The sequence below is a fragment of the Eschrichtius robustus genome, chromosome 6 (genome assembly GCF_028021215.1).
Source record: "Eschrichtius robustus isolate mEscRob2 chromosome 6, mEscRob2.pri, whole genome shotgun sequence".
NCBI lineage: Eukaryota > Metazoa > Chordata > Mammalia > Artiodactyla > Eschrichtiidae > Eschrichtius > Eschrichtius robustus.
The window spans coordinates 86068177-86091369 of NC_090829.1; positions in this window are offsets into that span (position 1 = coordinate 86068177).

Genomic DNA, 23193 nt, shown 5'->3' on the forward strand with positions numbered 1-23193 from the left:
GGTGGCTCCCTTCCCAGGAAGCAGTCACCTGCCCACTCTGTTGCTTTTTGTAGCGTTTCGGAGTTGGGAGACACAAAGGCAGCTTGTTGGATCCACAGCAAACCCACAGTGACAGGCTGCTTTCCTCCAGAAGAAGGTAGAACAGATGTACTCAACTGGCAAGTAGGTAAGAGGGAGCAGCAACGTGGGGCACCCCCTCTACCCAGGTTTCCTGTGCAGGAGCGGGCACCAAGGCCAGGCAGGCAAGGCCCATGCAAACTTTTGCCTGAGCCCTTCCATGGCTTAAAAGCCTCCATTCCTTTCCTCTATGCAACCCAGTGTGTGCACACAAACACCCACCCACTTGTAAGTTTGACTCCAAAACTAAAGCTTCCTAATCCTGCCTGCCTCTGCAGGGAACCATCATCAATCACAAACTGTGTCCCCTGAAACCAATGTGGCCTTTGCTGAAGTCTTTCCAGGAGTGGGTTGTTTACCATGTCTAGCAAACCAATAGACTCTCAGAAGAATCGTTTTCGATAATCTCTAAGAATTGATGGCTCTTGCCCATCTCGAACATTAAAGTAGAACGCGCTCTACTGGACTATTCTGAACAAACGGACCTGGCTCTCATAGCTGACTTTGAAGGGTGGCCTGGAAACAGTCGGATTCAGTTTTCTCACTCCCATGCCCTTCTTTTACTAGATGGTTTCTTATTTTTTATGACATGTGGATTATTTCTGCTCACTTACAGAATTCAGAGGACGTTTTCTTTCCTCTTCTATTTTGGTGACTTTTCCCCTCCCCAATTAAGTAAGGCTACTTACAGTTGCAATCTTTTTGTTGTTACTGTTGTTTTAAATGTATATTGTCTTTCTATATCCAAAAGAAGTCTGTGACTGTAACCATAGGTATTTCTTTTTACTGGAAAAAAATGAGTTGTTTTTTTTTTTTTAGTTAACAGTACTAGTGACTTTGTGGAAGAATATGAGTTACTATTTAGGTATGCTTACTTACGTACAGTACACTACATTGCAGTATTTCTGAAAGCTAGAACATACACATTATATATAACAACTCTATATTGAAATATATATTACATTATATTCATTTTAACTTTTGAATCTGCCTATGATCATGAGTTGATTGAAATACTATTTCTTTGCATTTATCACCCATCACCAACCTGCTGCAGTTAATCTGGTGCATTTAATAATAATCAATCATTACTGCTCTAGTTTGCTTTTTATATTATCAGCTTCAGTATTGTCTTTACAGGATTTTAGAATTTTTTTTAAGCTCAGACTTAGCAAATGTAGGAAAGTGAAAACTTTTTTTAAGAAAACATTTTTTTTGGTGTGGCCGACACAAAGAGGTTCATAGTCAAAGTGATCTTGTTTAGCTGACCCTCTCAATATCTGAAGAACAAAAGAAGTGCATATGAATGTATCTGTGATTTTCCCCTCTAGGACTGTCACTGTCTATATTTGCTTTTAAAAATATGACCAAGGGGCCTCTTAACCTCCGTATGATCTGACCAACAATTACAGGCTGCATTTCAAAGGGCTGCTCATCTGAGAAGCAGAGGCAGTTAAAGGCCTAGTTGTCCCAACTGTATTTTCAAATATTGATTTTTAATACTAGTTCTTTACTGACTACTTTCTGTTTTCAGTATGCTTACAGTTATTTTAACTAGTCTTCAGTGCTTCCCTGGAGGCAGTTTAGCAATATAATGTTCATTTTCCTAGGAGACTCTTTTTAATAAAATCAGAATTTAGGAACTTTTTCATGACAGAGGCTGATAGAACTAGAACTCAGAAAATTATAGTTCATTTTTTTAGTCTGCAGAATCCATAAAATAGTGGTTCTTGGGTATCTAGCCCTCAATATCTACATTTGTCTGTTAAGGTGGGAACTTGGTGCCTTTCTTCTTTAACCAGGCCATCACGGAAACGTCAGAAATCAGGCATCCTGTCTTCCTCGCAAGAAATATTTTCAAATAGTATTTTTAGATAAAGAGCTCCTTCAGCTTCCCTCAGCTACTCAACCCAATGCCTGGAAAACCCCGCTGATGGATAAACTTTACATTCGTCCTGGGTGCCTGAGACCAGTTCTACATTCAGGACAGGATGAAAACAGCTGTTCGTCATACTCAGCGTGAGAGCTCTTCCCACGCTGAACCACCCGTTAAGGCTTCTCAGTGTGAATAACAGCAATTCCTTCCTTTCGTCTTTTCCAGTAGATTTTGTTTTCAAATCCCACCCCATTCTGCTGTGCCCCTCCAACAAGCCCTCCCCCCTCCCCTTATCCAACTCACCTCCTTGCCCTCTACTTGCGGTACTCATTAAGGAACTACCTGCTCTAATCTGCTTGGAAGGGGCTAGTATTGAGCCTAAAAGCAAAAATATCCACCTGTTTCTCCAAAGTTTTCAACTAAATATATTTCTACTAGACCAACATCATAGTGAATTGAGGGTGAGGTGAGCTCTTCCTTTTCCAGTGATCACTTAATACCCAAATTGTATCAACGTCACTATTTTCCTCTTTCCTTTTCCTCACCCGTTCTCTTTATTTCTTGTTTCTCTCTAAGACTTTAAATTACCTCTTCCTCTCCTCACTGCCTTAAGAACTCTAATCATCACGACACCTGAGGGCTCATTTCCCTCCCTTCCCCCTACCCCGTTGTGAATGTCCTCCTTTGAGATTTATGTGGTGAAAGAGCTCTGACACGAGTGAGTTCATCAGCATGAGACTCGTAGGCAGAGCGGAGCATGTCTTCACCGTACCTTCAGGTTTTAAAAGTTATCAATTTTCTTTTGAGAGTGGGAGGACCTGAGTCACAGTTTTAAATGTCAGCCGTACTAGCTGAGGTCACAAATTCTTTTCACCTTCACATTTGGCCAAAGACAAAGAGAAAAATATTTTCCGGTTTTTTTTTTTCTCTTTTTTTAAATACCACAGTGTTCAAATTCCTGATATGAGTAGACCATTTCTGAGGGAGAAAAAAAATCATCAGTGATGACTCTTTCAACTCCTACTAATATTTAGCCAAATGACATACAGGTACTAGACTTAGAGAAATCTAATGAAAGGGGTAACATTTCAGAATAATTTTGATACCTGCTCAAGCCCTAGTGAGCTCTTCTAAAACAGGGAAATCCACTTCTACTCAATGGCATCACAGGAGATAATTAGGGAGAATTTTTTTCACGTCATGTTTTTGAAAAACAAATAATTGTTGATTGGTTTAGAACTTTAAGCAGTAATTTACTAAGGGATGAAAAGATCCATCAAGTTTCTAAAGTGTCTATTTTGCAGCCAGATATTTTTAAACATAAACGTAATATGTGCTTAAATAAAATAATAATAGGGCAGAACAGATACTTGAAGAGCCATGTAATACACTCCCCAGTAACTAAGCATTCACCATGTAATTTGGTCATCATGCTAGATCTCATTTCAGTGAGTTACAGCTGTCTGGTTGCCAGAGCATTGTCCAAAAGACTCATACATTTCTGGGTCTCCCCCTTTACAGGACGCTTATGACGCAATCTGAACAACTCTGTAACACAGTCTTTCCTGACTCCCCGTCCAGCACTCTTACTGTGATACTGCTTTGGCTCTCGGCTCTTGGGTGGACCGTTCTGTGGCATCTAGAGCGCTACCTGATTCTGAGCACACAGGGGTATGCTTCCATTTCTTGCTTTACCCATTGACAAACAGAAGCAACATTAATGTCAGAAATGTAGTCTTAATTTGATCTGAGGCTTGACGCAGCTTTCACCTTAATCAAACCAATTTTTAACATCTCACAGCATTAGAGAGCAATGAAATAAAGAAGAGGTTCGAAAACCTCCCTGAGTCCCACATCTAGCAGGAAACCAACACTTCTTAAAGTCAGTGTGTATGTTGCTTAGGACCGTCATCTTCACTTAGCATGTTCTCCCCATCATTCTTACCTCCTTCTCTTTCTTTCTCCATTCTGACTCCCTCTATCTTTTTTTTTTTTTTTTGAGTACGCTTCATCTAAAGTATTCCTCTCCTCAGGCATTGACTTCTGAAAGAACAAAAGACTCTCTTTTAAATCCTAAATGCCATCATTTAAAGTATAATGTGGAAGAGGAGCGGATCTGGTTCCGATAGGTCCCATTGGGTCCAGTTTATCACAAAGATTCTTCCAGGATGCCTTCTTGACCTTGTTCCTTCTAGTGCTCCAAGAAGAGCTCTAACCCTGAGACCCCAGATTTCTCACCACAGCCTCTGCATTAGTCTAGATTAATGTTGAAATCCTGTTGAATATTCTGGAGAGTCCAGGATGTGAATTTCTTGTTACTTTCGAGCCTCCTGCTTTTCTAAGCTAACACCGGTAGCCCTAACGGTAAGTAATGCAGCAAAATAACGGTCAGAAACATTACAGTATACATTTGGGAGGACAGGAAGGGATTTCTTTCTTTGCCTCCATAAAAAGCTTGCTTCCTCCCCCGGCCCCACCCCCACAATGCATTTCAGAAGCTCTGCATCTCATTTTACAGATGTATAGTTTTAGGATTTGCAGATAGAGCTTAGGGAATATTCTGAGATTGAGGCTGGTAGCAAACCAGTTTATTTTCTGCACTGGACTTTAGGACAAGTGTGCACGGATACAGTTCCTTCAAAGAAAGTGAAACTAACATAGTAAAGCAAAGGGATAATACTTTTACACATTAAAACAGTTGTTTGCTATCTGTAAACCTTGATTTAAGCATAATTATTACTTTTTAGAAACCTGAAACTGGAGGAATGTGTATTTTAGTGAAGTTTGTTTGTTGATTTGTTTGTTTCCCTTTATCTCTTTCTTCTCAAGGCAGTAAAAAATTTTGATTCTTTCATTTGATACTGTCCATGGCCATAGGCATCAATCAGATCACTGCCCACCCTTACCTTACTCCTTTCCCTCTTAGAATGAAAAGCCTTCCATTCTATCATTAAGGAGTCTATTCTCCATGAAAATCTTATCTTCCTTTTCGAGTAGAATGTGAGAGCTTTGAGGAGAAAGAGTCTCTCTGCACTTTGAGGGTAGAATAGTTAAAATAAAAGCTGTTCCTTGAAAAAGAAACCCCATTTACCTAAACTTACAGGTATGAGGCCTAAGGATGGGAATTGACTGCGGATGAAGTTCACACTGCAAATCCTTATTGTCTCCTCAAATTTTTGAAATAAGGCTGAGGATAGACTGATGTAATGAAAATCCTCTTTGGATGTTTCTTATTAATATAGGACAGAATCACCAGAAAAGAAAAAGAAAGGATACTACTAAAATGCCAAAATCAGTTGATCTGTGGATTGCTATAATTGTTCAGATTTCTGTTCTCTTCATTTCAAAACTGCATGTGTTCATGAGGTCTCAAATGGTGAAACACCACTCCTCCATTGCCTCTCCTCTCCCCAACCTGGCACTGGAGGTGACAGTCACAGAGGGAGATTGGCATTGCCAGTACTTCACCCATCCGTACTCTCACCACCACAAAAGAAAGAAAAACCAAATTGGAAACTTTAAAAAAAGAGGAAATTGTAGTGCTTCGTTTGAAAGCATACTGTTTTCAACTCAATTCAATTTACAGATAGCCTGACAAACCTTTTTATAACCTGTCTTTTATGCTATAATTTGCATTCTTAGCTGAATCTTTAAAATAACTGCAATTTCAATTAAGTGAACAGAGGAAAAGCAAAGAGGGGAAACAGGACAATGTGATGGGACTAAATCTGATACAGTTCTGGATTCCTAAAGCCAGTTCTCAGGGTTAGCAGGGAAAGTCAGCACCACTCGCCCTTTGCCATTTTTGCCCATTCTCACTGTTATAGGCCTAAGAATTAGTAAAATAACCTCACTTCTTTGTGATTTAAGACTTCTCTTAATGCTATCAAAACCAGATAGAGAAACTACAGAAACCCTTGGCTGCTCCCATTACTAATCTGCTCTCCGGGGCTTATGCAGAGAGATAACGGACAATAAAATAATGGTTCAAATTTAATACAAGCTTTAGACATAGACTAAAGTGCTTAGTGTATGTTCACTGCCAGAGGGTTCTTTGAAAAATAAGGTGAGTTACTCTGCTCTGCTGTCCTTGGCACAGACTTTGATTTGGAACCATCTATATGTAGATTCGTAAGAGAGGATTATCAAAAGCATTGTCAGCAATTAAACTCCTTCTTTAGTCCCAGTGATTACGTTTTCCCGAGGGGCCTATTGAGATATAAATTAAGGGTAACTTTCATATATCTAATTAAATTTGGTTTTTTGCACTATCGTTAAAAGAACTGTGGTTTTCAGGGTAAATGAAAGCAGAGTCTCTTGGTAATCCTCATCGTGGCAAACAAAGGCAAGAAGTTGATAGAATCAAGAAACTCTATGATAGCGTAGTGTTCCAAAGGAATTTGAGTGTGCTGACCCCACTAATGTTTCCATAATCTATTCTAAACTACATATTGATCCTCCTGAGACTTCCAGCATGCATGTGGTAGGTGCAGACAAGCAGATTTACACCTGGAGGGTGGGGACCCAGGCAAACTGGAGAGAATGATTCTGGAGGATGATCAAATGCAAGGCATCTCTCCAAAATCACTCAGTACTGCCATATGCCAAACTAAGTCCAGATTAATCTTAAGCAAAAAGTAAGTTCCATAAGACATCCTGCTATGAATGTTTTTTCTTACAGAATAATACAAGAAGAGGTACAATGCAGACCCTTAATTTTGGTGTAATAATTCACTTTTATATTTAATAATTGTCCTTTTTGTGTGAGTGTGTCATTGAGCTATTTGTACCAATTTTCAATCTGTCATCCTGAGAGGGGGCCTTGAGAATTTCTGTGTATGTGTATGTAGATCTGTATTTATGTGTAGTCAGAAAAAATGGATAGGAGAGGAATGAGGCAAGAGAGAAGGTCAATGTGAAAAAGTGAGTGCTCTTAGTGTCCCTATTTATGTTAGGTAAGGTGGCTGCTGCCCAAAGCCCTCGAGGAACAGCTGATTGCACTATTCAAAAATAAGAACCCAGCACTGTTAAATTTAGGACCGTGTTTTGGGAAACAGGAAAGCTTTATCTTTTTCTGTACCCATTCCCTTTCGCATCGGAGCCATTTGACATGATGAAAAGCATTCAGTAAAAAACCACTACTGATCTTTGCATTAAATAGCTATTTTCCTCTTCTAAATACTACCCTTGGTTTCAACTCAACTCCTTCCCTTTATTTTCTGCCTATTGGCTTAACATTTTACAGAATAACGCCTAGGCGTATGCTAGTTGTTTCCTTCCTTTGAGCTGAACCAAACAGGGACAACGAAAGAGATGACTTACGGAAGTGTGAGACTGAATTTCCCACTTTTGTGGCACTGGTAACTTTTAGTAAGAGCTGTTTAGGGTTGAGCTTGGGGCTGTAATAGGGCTTTTTTTTTTTTTTTTTTTTTTTTTTGCACTAAATAAATATGACTGCACTGCATTGCACTACTGAAATGTATTTACTTGTGCCGGGAGAGAGTGTGTGAGGTATGGGAAAGAAAGAGGCAAGTTTTGAAACTAGAAGCACCACAAAAATGGAGGGTTATTTCCGTCATGCTTGGTCTTAGCAGGGTTGGTAAAAATCTGTGGAATCTGCCAACTCTTGACCAGGCCTAGAAACTGCCATGCTGATAGGATCTGTTTTCTTATTATAAAAAAGCTGAGTTAGTACTGTAAATTGAAGACGTTTAAGGAGAAGTTTGCCCAATGTTGTCTCCAACTAAGCTTTCAGTAAGAGTTGCGATGGTGAGGAAGCCAACCGAGGTGACCGGAAAGTCTTCGCCTTGGCCCGAGGTAGGGCCTCCTTTCAGAAAAACCTCACCTTGTCCATATTGGAGGTATCCTTTCAGCCTGAGCATGCTTTTTCATCGCTGGGTGAAACCTAGATCAGGCTAACCAAAGAGGAAGGCCATGCATGTGGTAGAATCCTTTAAGATGACAGTAAGGGAACAGTGCAATAAACATTGAAAACCAGTGAGGTGAAAGGCTTATCTGAAACAAGCTAGGCCGACTTCGAAATTGGAGGAAGCGTTGGAGGATTAATCAGAACCTACTTACTAGCTGCTCCATCAGAGACTATCCTTTATAAAGCAGAAGACCTTAACAGTGCCTAAAAGCCTAGTTTTGAAGTTGTTGCTTTTTCTTTCAATTTTTCTTTATTGGATTTATTTTTATTGCCTTTTTAAATCTTAGAAGTAATTAGAATTTGACAGCTCTTTAGCGACTATTAATAAAAGAATCTTTCACCGCAGGAAAAGCAATAGATTGTGTAGGGAATAATAACAGGAGAGTGAAGATGCTGAAGGACTCGTCCAGAATCCAAGGTGACAGCTTTGAAGATTCTGGTTCAGTAAGAAAGGGTCACAACGCATATCAATGGATAATGTGGAATTTCTCTGATCACTATCACATGTTGGAGCATCAGTTTGGAAAACTCTCGGTTGCGGCCTTTCTTAAGATTACATTGATGCCTATCCCTTTCTCTCTCCTCCTTAGCACCCATCCAAGTCAACTTTTCCATGTTAAAAAAGTCTTCAGGAAGCTGTCAGCCTTGCTAGGCAGAAAAACTCCATTTAGAGCTTTCAGAACTAATGTAAGCAGTCCCTTAAGCGCTCAAAGTATTATCTCCCTTTCAAATAAGAAACTCTAAATTCAGAGCTCTTAACAGGTACTTAGAGATGTGGATTGGGTAAGCACTGAGAAGATACCGACTGCACCAAGCCAAAGTTACAGAAAGAAATAATTGACCTTTTAAAATATATTCACAGCAACTGCCCTAGGATACTTCTCTTGAGGCTTTTGGAAAATAACTTCTTCCTTGAAACTTGCGTACCCACTCCAGTTCTGTCACCAAAGATTTCCCTTTCCAGAACCCCACCTCCTCTCTTGCAGACAAAAGTAATACAACAGGCTCAAGGGATATGCTTTGGTGGTCAAGGGATGATACTTTGGTTTTCATTCTGGTCACAGTGATATTTACAGGAGACTTGTTGTTAGAGGAGCTACTGAATTGTCTTTATGACTTAGGGTTTGGTTAGAGGTTTAAAAAACTAGGAAAAAATAGATAAGCGCTAGTACCTGACACTGTAAACTGTCTTTATAATAGAGTCATGACCTGGAGACTGATGGAGAGAAAGAAACTTCCATGGAAGAGAGTGAGCTAAATCATGTAGAACCAAACAAGGATCCCTGGTGAAATGTGGGGCAGCGTGGACACAGAGCCGGTCAGTGGTCTGCACGGCCGGAGCCAAGAGCAGTGGCCAGTGGGAGAGTCAGATAACTGGCCAGTGAGTTCAAGTACTGGGAAAGCCACAGTCTGGGTTTCATTGTAGTTGCTGGAGCGGTGAAAACATCCATGCCCACGGCAAGGAAGATGCTGAGGCTGATCTCTTGTGACAGTGCCTTTCTTGTTGTAGCGAGTACTAGGTTAATAATCTGTTCGGTTACGCTTTTCTGGATCATTACCCCCAGTCTTCTGAGGAGGTCTGAAGGGATAGTATTCACCTAGGATGAAGGGATAGTGTATTGCTCCTGGAATGCTGTGATGTGATGATATTTGCACTAGATTCTAAACTTTAAACTGGAGCAACTGAATGAGAGAAAAACCAAGGATGGTTCAGAGAAACCAAAAGCAGTATTTCCTGACTGATGTCATTTCTTTGTCTTCTTCGTCTTCTTTTTTTTTTTTTTTTTCCTGAAAGAAAACTTCACGCTTGTTGACTACCAAGCTCAACTTTTACCAATTCTTTTCCTTCTTATTTTTTTCCCCACACTGGACCATCGGTGTGAATTAACCATCAGGTAGGAATGGTTAATGGAAAGGGCCTCTGTCATTACAACTTCACACCCCTTCTCTGCTTCATCAAGGGCATGGGGGGGGGGTGGGGGCGGGGCAGGGAGCCTCCAGAGCCATCGAGCCCTTAGGAAAGCCAGTAAGCATAGATGTCATGTCAAGAGCTGTGCTGACACAGATTTGCTCAGAGGACACTGGGGCCCAGGGCCAATCCTAAAGGATGCTCAGAAAGAAGGAAACCAATGTGCTGAAGAAAACAAAGGGAGGTGGTGCCCAAAGTTTGCCTATTTCTCCTGTCTCTTCTCTTTCCCACCTCACCCTCATATCCCCTCCATCGGAATTATATTTCATCTCATATATTATATGGTACCAGAAGAATTGTTTGGTTCCTTGGTTTCTCTCTTTATCAGTGGGCTGGGAACTCCTCCAATATTAAAAACAAATACCATCAGTGGCTCTCCTGTGGCCTACCAGTTTCTCAAATGCTGTCCAGCCGGTCTTGACCAGTCAACTAAGATAACTTGGAAGCTTTGGCTGGCTCACTTTCACCTGTCCACTTTATTTTCGTTTTGTTTCCATGTCCATTTGAATTTTGAGTGATCCTGTGGAAAGGTGGAAATCACAGGAAAAGTTTGGAGGCTGTAATTCTAGGGCATAGCTTGTCAGGAGTTTGTATTACCCAAAAGATATCTTTTTCCACCTGTTTTCAGTTGAATCTGTTGCCCTGATCATAATTTCTATCGTATTTGTGGTTATTTTTATAAGAATAGAGTCCATTTGCAATGTCTCTTTGAGTGCTTTTTTTCTATTTTCCCCACATAGATGCAGTACCAACCTGTTAATGAAATACCTTTTTATTATATTGTTAATATGTAATTCTACTGTAGACCAAAAATATAAAAAAAATTTTGTTCATTTTAAAGATATAAAGAACTAGTGAGTGAAAGATTAAGAGTTGAAGGAAAAGACAGAAGAGCAGTGGTTAACTATGTTGAGTTAGAAATCTAAGAGTAGCCTTACCTATTTTTTAACCAGTGCTTGCCAATCATACCATAGTTGGGATTATAGTCTTGGCTCCTTCATGCTTATGTTTTATAATTCTTGTTTGTCTGTTTGTTTTCCTTTGATGTAATTGAGGTTGCACATCATGCTATTTTTGGCAATGCCTGATTTTATTATATTGTACTTTTGTGGGTCATTTCCTTTAGAAGGATGGGGGAAAAGTTTTATTTCTTCTTTTAATTTAAAATTTGTTTAATGCACTGGAAAAAAAATTGGACATATTTCACTGTTTAAAAAATCAGAAACAAAACAGAACAAAAACCACAAAGAAAAAACCAGCAACCAAATAAGCAACAGGGAAAAAAAGCTTGGGGAAAAAAAATCTGTTTGTACTGGATACACATACAAAATACATCCCACACAAAAGAGGAATACCGTCAAATAAGAACAATATATGTTTAAGCTGCAATACTGAAATGGAAAAGATACCTGGGTTCAATGGGGATGGGGAAAACAGGACATTGCTTTGAGATTTGAGATCTCGTTATTGTTCCAATTAGTGCCCAAACTGGTTAAATGTGGGCGTGGTGACTACAGAGGAAATAGCCCCAGCCTTCCGCATACCACTGGAGCTCTCCGTTACCATTTATCGGACGCTTGAGCTCCACTGTAAGGGGGAAGAAAAATGTGCTATGATGGAGAAACTGGCTTGTATAGAGGTATTTGTACAGTACACACGTGGACACAGTTTAGTCCTCTGCTTATCCTCATGTTTCTTTCCTCCCTGAGTATTTGCAGCAGATAAACCCACAACATGGGAGACTGTAAATGACTCCTCAGAACATCAGCTAACGCTAGAGTACCTCTTGACTCCAAACTGATCTCCCTTCTTGAGCATTCCCAGATACCAACAGAGCCAGTAACCCTTACAAAGGCACAGTGGAAGGAAAGAGAGATTTTTTCTAGTCAACCAGCTGTATCTTTTGTTTAATGTTTGCTGGGTTTTTCTGGTTTTGTTTTGTTTTAGAGTTGGGGTGGGAGTGGACATAACTTCACAAACCTAATACAGTAATTGTTTTGCATCTTCCATGTTTTATGCAAAAGCAGACATTTAAATCAATAAATAATCGTGCCCTAGACTGAAAGTTAATGTTTAGGAGAGGAAAAAAATTGTTGGAATTTTTTCTACATTTTTTTGTGAAGAATCTTTTTTGGAAAGGAAGGATACATATTTTTGTTGTGTAATATTTTCTATTTTTGAATGCATTTTATTGGTACAAGACTGTTTTTTTGGTGAAGACATTATTTAAAAAAAAAAAAAGAAAAAAACTAATCGAAAAGTTTGCCCTTAAGGATATGCTGCAGTTTTGAGGTTAAAAAAAAAAAATAACTGATTCAAGATGCGTGTTAAAAGTTGGGATTATATTGTTGTTTTTTGTAATTGTTACAAGAAGAAGTTTGTACCCACTGCTGTTTATTTTGTTTCAGATGAGTAAGTAAAGGGATTGTTCTTGTTTTATTCTTTTTTTAGAGAAAAAAAAAAAGCTATTTATGAAATGTCAAAAACACTGGACTGTGAGTTTAAGTGTGGAAGCATTTTACCACCCTGTGTCTTCGACCAATTATGGGAAACCCCTTTTCTCTTCCCCCCCCCACCCCCTGCCTTAGCCTTGCCAAATGAGAAAAAATGTAACAGCTGTCGGATGATCGAAGCCACTGAAGACCTGCTTTAATTTTTACGGTTTGAAAAAGTTGGAAAACCAAAGTTAAATTTCTTTCTGAAATCCCACTGTCCGTAGCCCTTTTTTTTTGTATGACGCAGCCGGTTGACTCTGCCTCTCCGTCTCGGATTATTGCCTTCTTAAGGACTGGGGGCCAGTTCTGATGCAACAGAGGCATAAAGGTGGTGAGCCTGAGAGTTGAGGTCTCGTGAAGTCCATGTGAGCGGGGCTTCAACTTCTCAGCGGGCAGCCACGCTTCCCATCCTGCGGGGAGGCTGCCGAGAGAGCAGTGCTGGCCTGCCTGAGCAGAGACGCCCCCTCATCGCCTCCATCCTCGGCTTCTAAGACCTTCCTGTTACCATCGCTCTCTAGACTGGCTTTGCTTCTCTCGGCAGCCCACCTTCCATGGATGGGGTGGGGGGAGGAAGGATCCAATGGAAAGAAGCGGCTGTGGGTGCTGCGAAGGCACCCCCAGCCCTGGGGAAGGTGGGGCAAGGGACCCCCTAGCACAGGGGAGCTTGCCTGCCTCATCTTTGGCTGTGTGGATTGTCCGCCCATCTGCTCACTGTGAAGATGGAGAGGCAGAGTGCCCTAAGGCTGTTCAGTAGCTTTTCCATATTTTTTCAAGATTGAGAAAATAATTTTTAAAACTGTGATTTAAAAAAAAAAAAAAAAATCATTTGGCTGGAGGGAAGGGAAAAGGGAAACACCAAAAGCTGTAACATGATTAACTGGAGATATTTAACTGGGGGCACTTTCTAGACCAAGACAAATGAATTCCGTTCTGGACCCTAAAGCAGCCAAATCTTGAGACTGTCTATGACAGAAAGCTGAAGAGAGGCCTCCATTTCCTCCTTTCTCCTTTCTTCCCTCTGTCTCGAAATTCTCTCTTGTTCTCCTTTTCCAGCTTCCCTTGGACGACTGCCCCAATGGCCCTTGGTCTCCCATCTCACTTGTGTGTGCACGTACACACACACACGCACACACACACTTGCACAACACCATTTTTCTTAAGGATTGTGGGACCGAATAAAATCTTGTGCCTTCATTTTTTTCCTTTTATAGTTAGATGAACCTCTTCCTTTTTCACAGTGTTTAAAAAATAGGGGAGGTTGCAGTGTTAGTGCAGGACTTGGGTGTCGTTTAGGAAGTAATTTTTGTTTAGCACGTTCCCCCAAACGTTAACACAAACATTTCCACCCCTTCGTCGTACTCTCTGGACATTTAGAGCATCAAGTAACCGGCTACATGGCAGCCAAAACCCATTTAATTTTAGAGCAATTCCTGAAAATTTCGTTTCGTACACTTCTTTGATCTTTATCAAAAATGAGGTGAGCAATGGCACGCAGCCTTGTTCTCCCACTTTGGTGCTTTTGCGTGTGGCGTGGGGTGGGCGTGGGAGTGGGGAGAGTGGGTGTGTTTTGACAAAGGGTGCATCCCTAAAGATCTCTGGTGCTGAAGGGCCTCCAGTTCCTTTCAGAGACTGCATATGACACACTTTACACACGAATGGTATCACATGCAATATTTTAACGGAGCAATGGGAGAGGCTCTTTGAAACGGGGTTTTGCATCTTTTTGTAACATTTTGATTTCTCTGGTGCCTTATTCCTACTGGACGCTGGCACTCACATCCCCACGGGGAGCTGACCCAGAAGTCAGCCTCGGGAGCGGGGACACCTGGGCAATGCTGGAGCGTGCAGGGCGTCAGGAGGCTGGTGTCAGTTGGTGGGGAGGGGACTAGATGGCATCTCTGAGCCGAAGCCAAGCAGGAACTGCACAAATCCACACGAAGTTAACGCTTCCGACTCGGAACACACCGCAAACTCATCCTTCCTCATCTGAGCTTTCCTTCCTTCTTCCTCTTCTGTCTCTGCCTTCTCATAGGCGCTGCTGCTGCTGAGGTGCCCAGAGTCCAGAACGCCCAGTAATCACTCAGGCACAAGCCTGGCACTGCCACGTCAGCCCCTGGCACGGCCAGACCCGGGCTTCTCTTGCTGGGGGCTGCGAACCGTCAGATTTTTTCTCATCAAAAATGTTTTCCAAGGAATCAGTGGAGTACAGTTATTCTGCATTAAAAATGCACTTTAAAAATAAATACATAAAAGCTCCAGACTGTTTAAAATGTACAGAGGGGGCAGGGGAAAGATAAACATGTGCTAGTGTCTGAACCCAGTTCAGTTTATCTCCAGTTGAAACGATATACACTATATTATGTATAAATGTATACACACTTCCTATATATATCCCTATATATATAGTGTATATATTATACATGTATAGGTGTGTATATGTGCATATATACACACATGCACATAACAAATCCAGATGCTTTCATTACAAAACCAGATGCTACACAAACAGCAGCAGAGGAAACAAGGTTGGACTCTTGCAACAGATCACAAAAAATAAAAACAGCCACTTGCAGTGACTTTGGTCATTTCTGTCTGTTCACAAGGAATGGATTGTAACAAAGAAAAAAAGGAACAGTATTAGTGAAAGAGGAAAAATGGGCGAAACCATCTTGATCCAATGGGAATGCAGTAATGTTCTATACCATTTCACCTATTTCTTTTAGTCATGTTGATTTGATTTCAGTTTTTGGCTATTAAACTTTTTTAAACTCAAGTGACCCACAACAAACTGAACAAAACAACTACAGTGAAAGCCCTTTTCAGTGGAAGATGTCAGAAATCTCAAAACCCTTGGCCTGACTCAGAACTACCATGTGCAAATCAGTACTCTCTTAATGTTTGAAATAAAACTGAAAAAAAAAAAAAAAACTTTTTTGAAGCACCTTAATGTGGCCATCCATTCAAGGAATGGGTGCCACTTTTTTCTTTGAGCACCTTATTGACGTGTTTTGCTATCTGCTGTCTTTCTGTTACCTGTTGGCTGAATGGCTAGCTGTTAACACACACATGCGCACAGACGAGAGAGCTGGGCATGCGTGTTCTCAATGAAGTTTACTGTGGTGACTGCTGAAAGGTGAACCCGTTTCCTGATCTTCCCGCCACAGTGTTGTGATAAGATTCGAAGAAGCCCTATTCCCTGCACAGAAATGTTTCTTATCACATTGTATCTTAGTATGGAAAGGAATATGGTCCCTTTTTTGCAATTGCTACTGTACACACACACACACACACACACACACACACACCCCACACACACATGCACAAACATATTCATTCGTCCAAGTGGTATTTTCAGTGTCTGTGTGGGTGTCACTGTTTACGCAGTTTCTATTTCCCAGTGAATTTTAAGTGGAGGGCAACTTTTCTAACCAGACTGTCTTTTCAGACTGAAGACCTGGGAATTGGGGAAGAGTTTGGAAGGAGGGAGAGGCAAGGAAAAAGAGAGCTTTAAACTGAAAGAATAATTTCCCACGAGGAACCTGAGCTCGATGACTGCAGAGACTGTAACCTCCAACCTTTGCAGGTGGGCAAGGGACACTGCTTGTATCAGTCTGTGTACCGTACAAACCCATGGAGACGCGAACACACACCCATCCACCATCAATATATACACGTGGTTTGGGTTGAGCAGGTCAATAGTTTTGAGAGGGAGTTTGTTCCTTTTTTTTTTTTCTCATTATACTCTTAAATTGTTGTCAGTTATCAAACAAACAAACAAAAAAATTGTTTTGAAAAACCTTGCATACGCCTTTTCTATCAAGTGCTTTAAAATATAGACTAAATACACACATCCTGCCAGTTTTTTCTTACAGTGACAGTATCCTTACCTGCCATTTAATATTAGCCTCGTATTTTTCTCACGTATATTTACCTGTGACTTGTATTTGTTATTTAAACAGGAAAAAAACATTCAAAAAAAGAAAAATTAACTGTAGCGCTTCATTATACTATATTATTATTATTATTATTGTGACATTTTGGAATACTGTGAAGTTTTATCTCTTGCATATACTTTATACGGAAGTATTACGCCTTAAAAATACGAAAATAAATTTTACAAGGTTTCTGTTTTGTGTGGAAGAGTAATTGATGTTGCTAAGAATGATGTTTGTTTTTTGGGGTTTTTGTTGTTTTTTTTTAAATGTTACCAGCACTTTTTTTGTAAGTTTCACTTTCCGAGGTATTGTACAAGTTCACACTGTTTGTGAAGTTTGAATATGAAGGAATAATTAAAAAAAAAAAAAAAAAAAAACTCTTCTCTTGGTTTCCTGTTGTGTCTTCTTTATATTGTGGCAGTGTTTCTACACATTCATGCATGTGGCCTAGGCCTGGTCTGAGATTATCCAAATTGAGAATTATGGCTAAAAGGCCAGGAAAATTCTCAACATATCAATCCTCATGCTACAGGAAGTGAGAATTCCAGGATGGGTGATACGGAAATCACTTTGGGGAACTATAAAGCCAGTTGGGGCATTTTCCTTCTCCTGTCCACACCTCATAAATGGCACATGGCTCATTTACTGTTATCTGAATTGATTCACCTTTTTTCCTCTTTCTCCATGTGCAAATCATTATCTCTCTGCCTACTGTGGAAATAACCAATCCCATATGACACTATGCCCATCTACCCCTGTATCTTTGTATCCAAAGAAATTTCGTGGTTCAAAATACGTCCCCATCTGATGACTGTGGGGACTCCCGAGGGACTCCTGTTTGCTCCATAGGCCCTTTCTCATACACGACCCTACCCATAGGGCTCTCTAACCTCATCATTCTCACAGAAATTGCTGGTGTGATGGAGAAAATGTACATCTTGTTTGTCCCGGGTGACGTCAACCCAACTGAATTAGATTTGCTGTCTTCAGTAAGCATCTACATTTCACTCAAAACTGTGCAGTGTATGCAAGAAATGGAGGAAGTTATTGCAGCTCTTGGTGAGCTTTCAAATCTAACAACTGGAAATATATAAATAAAGATTCATATACATCAAGAGTTCGATTGTACCATTCAGACCCTCAGTGCCGTGGGAGTTTATAAACTAACAAAAAGAGACACGGGCAGGTCCATCAAGGAAGTGTCCAAGGAGTACACAGTCTCGTCTGGGGACTCCCAAGAATGTGCAGGCTTTGGGCTGGAGGAGGTGAGTGTGGACGGACATTCCCACCAGTGTGAGGAACACAGTGATACCCAGGCATGGGCTTGGGATGGGGAGAACCTGGGCTGAAAGGTGACCTCTATGAATTTAGATGCTGACTTCTTGCAACTCAATCACTGAGCCCCTAAGTTCACCTGATATTCTAGGAAGTACAAAATAAAAGGAAGGAAACATTTTCCTGATGCATGATCTTCCCCTATTTGATTTCTGTGACTCTTAGCAACGTCTTAATGATGCCAGCCAGCTTCACCCAGAGTCCTTGATCTCTCTCTGCATCATCTTCTCTCCTGAAGCCTCTTTCCTGCCTGTTGGAAATGTGGTGGTGTGGTTCATACACGGACTGTAACAGTAGTAAATGGCACACGGACTACTCATACAGCACTTAACAGTTTACAAAGCTTCTCCTTCACACGCTTTATCCATCCCTACAATTACCTTGTGAAACATTATTACACTAACTTATAGAGACAGAAGTTCAGAAATATGTCTTTCCTAATATAAAACAATTAATGAACTAGTGCTTGAAGTCAAATTTTTGAAATCCAATGATATATATACCACACCAGTGTTTCTCAAACTTGAGTAATGTGTATACACTTACTTACAAAGGAAAAAAGTACTTCTCACAGACCCCTCCCCACGGGAAGACTCTGTGATTATTTTTACTATAATTCCTATTAATACATTAATTAATAATTAATAGAATGTATTTTTATTAAACCCTTTCTGAAATATGCTCAAACATAACACCAGGTAAACCTATTATGCTTATACCTCTTACAGAATTATAAAACGAAAATATGAACTTATTTACAAAACATAGACCCACAGACATAAAAAACAAAGTTATGGTTATCAAAGGGGAAGTGGGGGAGGGATAAATTAGGAGGTTGGGATTAACATATACACACTACTATATATAAAATAGATCACCAACAAGCACCTAATGTATAGCACAGGGAACAATACTCAATATTTTATTTTATTTTATTTATTTATTTTACCTATAAGGGAAAGGAATCTGAAAAAGAGTGTATATGTATATGTTATATAAGTATAACTGAATCACTTTGCTGTATACCTGAAACTAACACAACATTGTAAATCAACTATACTTCAGTTTTTAAAAAAACTAAAATAAAAATAAGTACAGGTAAACGACACAAACTTAATATATTGGATGAGGCTTTGCTGACTTGAAGTCACTGCTCACAAAGGGAGGTGCACTGCCTGCCCCGGTCCTAATGCCGCGGCCCCACATGACAGGGTACAAAGTAAGAACAACTCTCCCATCACTTTCCTAGTATTTCAACTATGGCAAACTCTTCCACTGCTCCACCTTTCTGGAGCAAATGAATCTTTTATGAATTAAGCTTCCCTGTCTTGACATCAACTTAATTAGAAACACAAATATGAAGACTGAAGACAATGACAGTACCTTATTATAAGAAGATCATCAATATCCAAGACACGATTGACTTTTCTAAAGACTATCATCACACTTAGAGAAGTTTTAAATACTTACCGAGAGCTTGCAGACCTCAAGGATATATCTGCAACGTCATAGCATTCCTTAAATCCCAACAAGATTTGATGCCCCCCCAGGGACCTCTGTGGCACCATAAGTGGTGCCAGGCACAATAATAACATTAATTCAGCATTTTACAGCTTACACTCAACCACATTATCTTACTTCATCTCCCCAAGAACCTTATAAAGTAGATATTAGTATTACCATTTTACAAATAAGGAAACATTTGTAATGAGGATCAAGAGGTTAAGTGGCTCATCCAATGTCATGAGGCTAACTAGCAGCGTTCAGCACTTGGACAAGTATTCTGACTCCCAATCCACGACACCATAGCTACTGCTCTTTTGACCTCCATAAAATCAACTAGACTTTTAGTGGCAGAGGCGATGTTCTTAACAACATTCTGACATGAAGTCAGAATGACTGTAGGCCAAGGCAAGTCTTGCGACGCAAGTCTATTCCTGCGTAACACCCGTGAGTTGCAAACTTCTTGCCAGTTCTTGCCCTGTTTATATGAACCACTTAGCTACCACAGATACCTTTGGGGAAGAGTCTGAAATAAGTAAATGCACAGCTTGCTTGTGGTGTCATGCTTGTCTCGATCAAAGGAAGGACAGAAGAGAACAGAAGAAGACCTCCGTGTTTCTTCCTGGTGGTAGCCCTTTCAAATGCATAACACCTGCAGATCCATCCAATGGCTTATAGACACTCATCTCTGTGCTTTCTCCACATGCAAGGCAATTACTAGAATCGTGATATCTAATATACTAGCCACCAGTCACATGTTGCTATTTACATTACTTTTAAGTTAATCAAAATTAAATAAAATTTAAAGTTAAGTTCTTTAGTCATATTAGCCACATTTCAAGTGCTCAATAGTCACATGTGGCTAGGGGCTGCCATGTTGGAGAGCACAGGTATAGAAGATTTCCATCATCAGAGAAAGTTCTATCAGATAGTATTGTCCTAGACTCTAACTTATGCAAAAAAAAAAAAAAAAAAAAAGAAGAATTCTCTCAAGCATCAAAGTATATAATTCTGACTTCCAGAAAACTCAGGCTCTTACACGCATAAGGCTCTCCTGGGCCTCTGGGCAGGTGTGCTTGGAGTGGATGTGGGGGATTACTGCAGTTTTGCAGGACTAGAAAGAACCAGAAAATGGAACAAAACACTCGCACCTCACAGCTGGCAGCTACAGCCACGCTGCTGACTCCCTCCTTTGGTGGGGTTTGGTGAGCCCACCAGAACACTGCCATTCGTGTGCAGCACACACGGCCACCCTGCCTGTCCAGCCCAGCCCTGATGGAATCTGTATAACCCTGAGTCCGTGATGGTTCATTTCCAGGGGCCCACAGGCTGAGAAGGAACAAGTCATGAAATAAAATTGCATGGGAAGGTTCTATCCACTCATGAAGATCATCTACCTCAAAGCTCCATGACTCATAATTTCTCTTATTTGTTCAGTATAATTCTTTGGGTTACAGATCAGACTCTATATGCCCAGGCTTAGAATGTGGAGTAATAAGGGGTAGGGAGTCAGTAAATGTATTTTTCTTCGAACTCACATTTATTGATTCATTTATTCTCCCTTCCCCCTATCATGGAATCTAAGAGGGGATCCAGGAGAGCTTAGGAGCTCTTCCTGTCTACACTTAGTGGTCTCCCACCTCAATCTCTCCTGTGATCCTTCCTTATACTTCTCAAAAGACATAATAAGAGGGAAAAGACTCCTCAAGCCCTGTCTTGGATGAGAGAGAGACAGAGTCCACCAGTCAGTGATAGACACCCTCCCCCGGTACCACCTTGGCTGGGGTTTAGAGTCTACAGCTGCGCGGTCTAACACAAATACAATGGGAGCCACATAGGCAATTTTAGATTTTCCAGTAGCCACATTAAGAAAGTAAAAAGAAACAGGTGAAATTAATTTTAATAATATATTTTATTTAACACAATATATACAAAATATTATAATTTCACCATGTACTCAATATTTTTTCAATTACTCATGTGACAGTTTACATTCTTATTATTCACATTAAGTCTTCAAAATCTGGCATGTATTTTCTACTTCTAGCACAGCCCATCTCAATAGGACTAACCACATCCCACGTGAGAGCCACATGTGGAAAGTGGCTGCCGTACTGGACAGGCATGTCTCCAGGAATCTGGCTTTTAGGGGATTGTCTTCTCAGTTCTCCAAGGAAAATCTGGTTCAATGAATTCCACTTTCAAATTTATTTTCCGTCTAATTCAATCTCATTTTAGTAACCTGTCCCATTTACAACATCTATGGGTTCCTTTGTATTTTTAGCACCATCCAAATGGCATCTGTAAATGTTTCCCTGTTACCATAATCATGTTAAATAACACCCAACTGTCAGTCCAGCCTCAGCCCAATGTACACCTTTTCCAAATCAAACACCACTCCCTTTTTGTCATTATATGTTAGTTCATTTGTGAACTGTGAATTGTGAATTGTCTTCTACTCCCAACCAATCTGCACTAGTTTTGCAATAAAAATGCTGTGAACTGCCATGGCAAATAACAGCATTTTTACAGGTATCTATCTTTCTTCCAAAGGACTTGGCACTCTGGACAGATTTCAGCTCATTGCTCCTGACTACATACTTGTTTGGTAGAGAACTGAGAAAAATCAAAGTCCAAGGAGGAGTAGGAGTTGAATTGTCTCCTCACTCAACCAGCCTAATTCTGAGGGAGCAGGGCAATGTTCTATTTTAACCATTGGTAAAGGACAGTCTTGCTTCACATTTTCTCTCAGTTCCTGTGCCCATGAAAGAAAATCAGTCTCCTATAAACCCAACCTCCCTCATTCTTCTAAGAGAGGTGGTGGGAGGAGAAAGCCTGAATGTCAGCTGAACAGAAATGAGCAGCTCAGATGCCACTCTAACCCCAGCACAAAGAGTTCAGGGTGTGAATTTAAGGGTTCCAGGCAGCTAGCTTGAGGTGATCATTTTTTAAAACTTCCATCCCCCTCCTTTGTTTTCCTGTGAAGAGTCCCTATTTTAAAATCCAGATTTTCCTTTCGGTGGGAAACAGATTCTTTCTTCAAAGGCTCAATGGCAGATTGATAGAGAAGAGGTGGATCTCGGCCCAAGGGCTGAACTACAGCTCCTGCAGCGGGCATACACCATTTCTGTGGGCTTCCCCAACGCACGTGACTGGAAGAGCCTAGAGTCCTCTAGATCAGGCCATCACTAGCTTCTGCGTGCATCGAGCAAAAGGAGATTTGAAAGTCTGCCCAGAGAATAGAATCTGAAGTCTTGCTGGCTCCCTTGATGCCAGGGTCTTCCATGTGGGACTTTCAGCTCCCAACTTTAGAATCTATGAATTCCCTAGACAAAAATCCTGCTCTCCCAGCCCAGCCTCACTGTTCCCTACGTCCTCCCAGGCCACTTCCCCACAGATAAGCTTATCCTGACCATCTCACCCTGCACTGACATCTCTTCCCAAAGGCCTGTGTCTTGGACCCTTATCTCCTCACTACCTTTTAATGTAAATGCTGTCTCCCCACTGAACTGTTCAGTTCTCAAAGGGCTGGGACCCGGGTCGATGTTTAGTCATCCTCCAATCTCCGCATACAAGCTGGTAGCATGCCTTAGTCCTAAAAGGCCACGAATGTGTGAACGTTGATGCAGATGACAGTGACAAATGAGATGAGGTGGCTCTGCAGTCACCCATCCCCGAAATCCACCACAGACTCCTGTAGCCCTGAACCCTGCCCAGAGCTTTTAGGGGGAATGCAGATCTCAGCCACAGGATCTGTTCCAACTGCCAGATTCAAAACCAGGTCAAGTGTTTGTTTGGTTTTTTAACTTTGCATTGGTAATCAAGACACAAGCTCCTCCCCGGGATCTGCCAAGATGGAACAGAAGGGAAGGGTAAAGGGAATGCAGACACAGAGGAGGACGACATACATTCACTCAACCGAACACACCGCACACACACGTGTGCAGACGTCCACATGCATACACACACACACACACACACACACACACAGAGCCGTGATGGGCAGACCCCAATACGTCCACCTGTAATAGCAC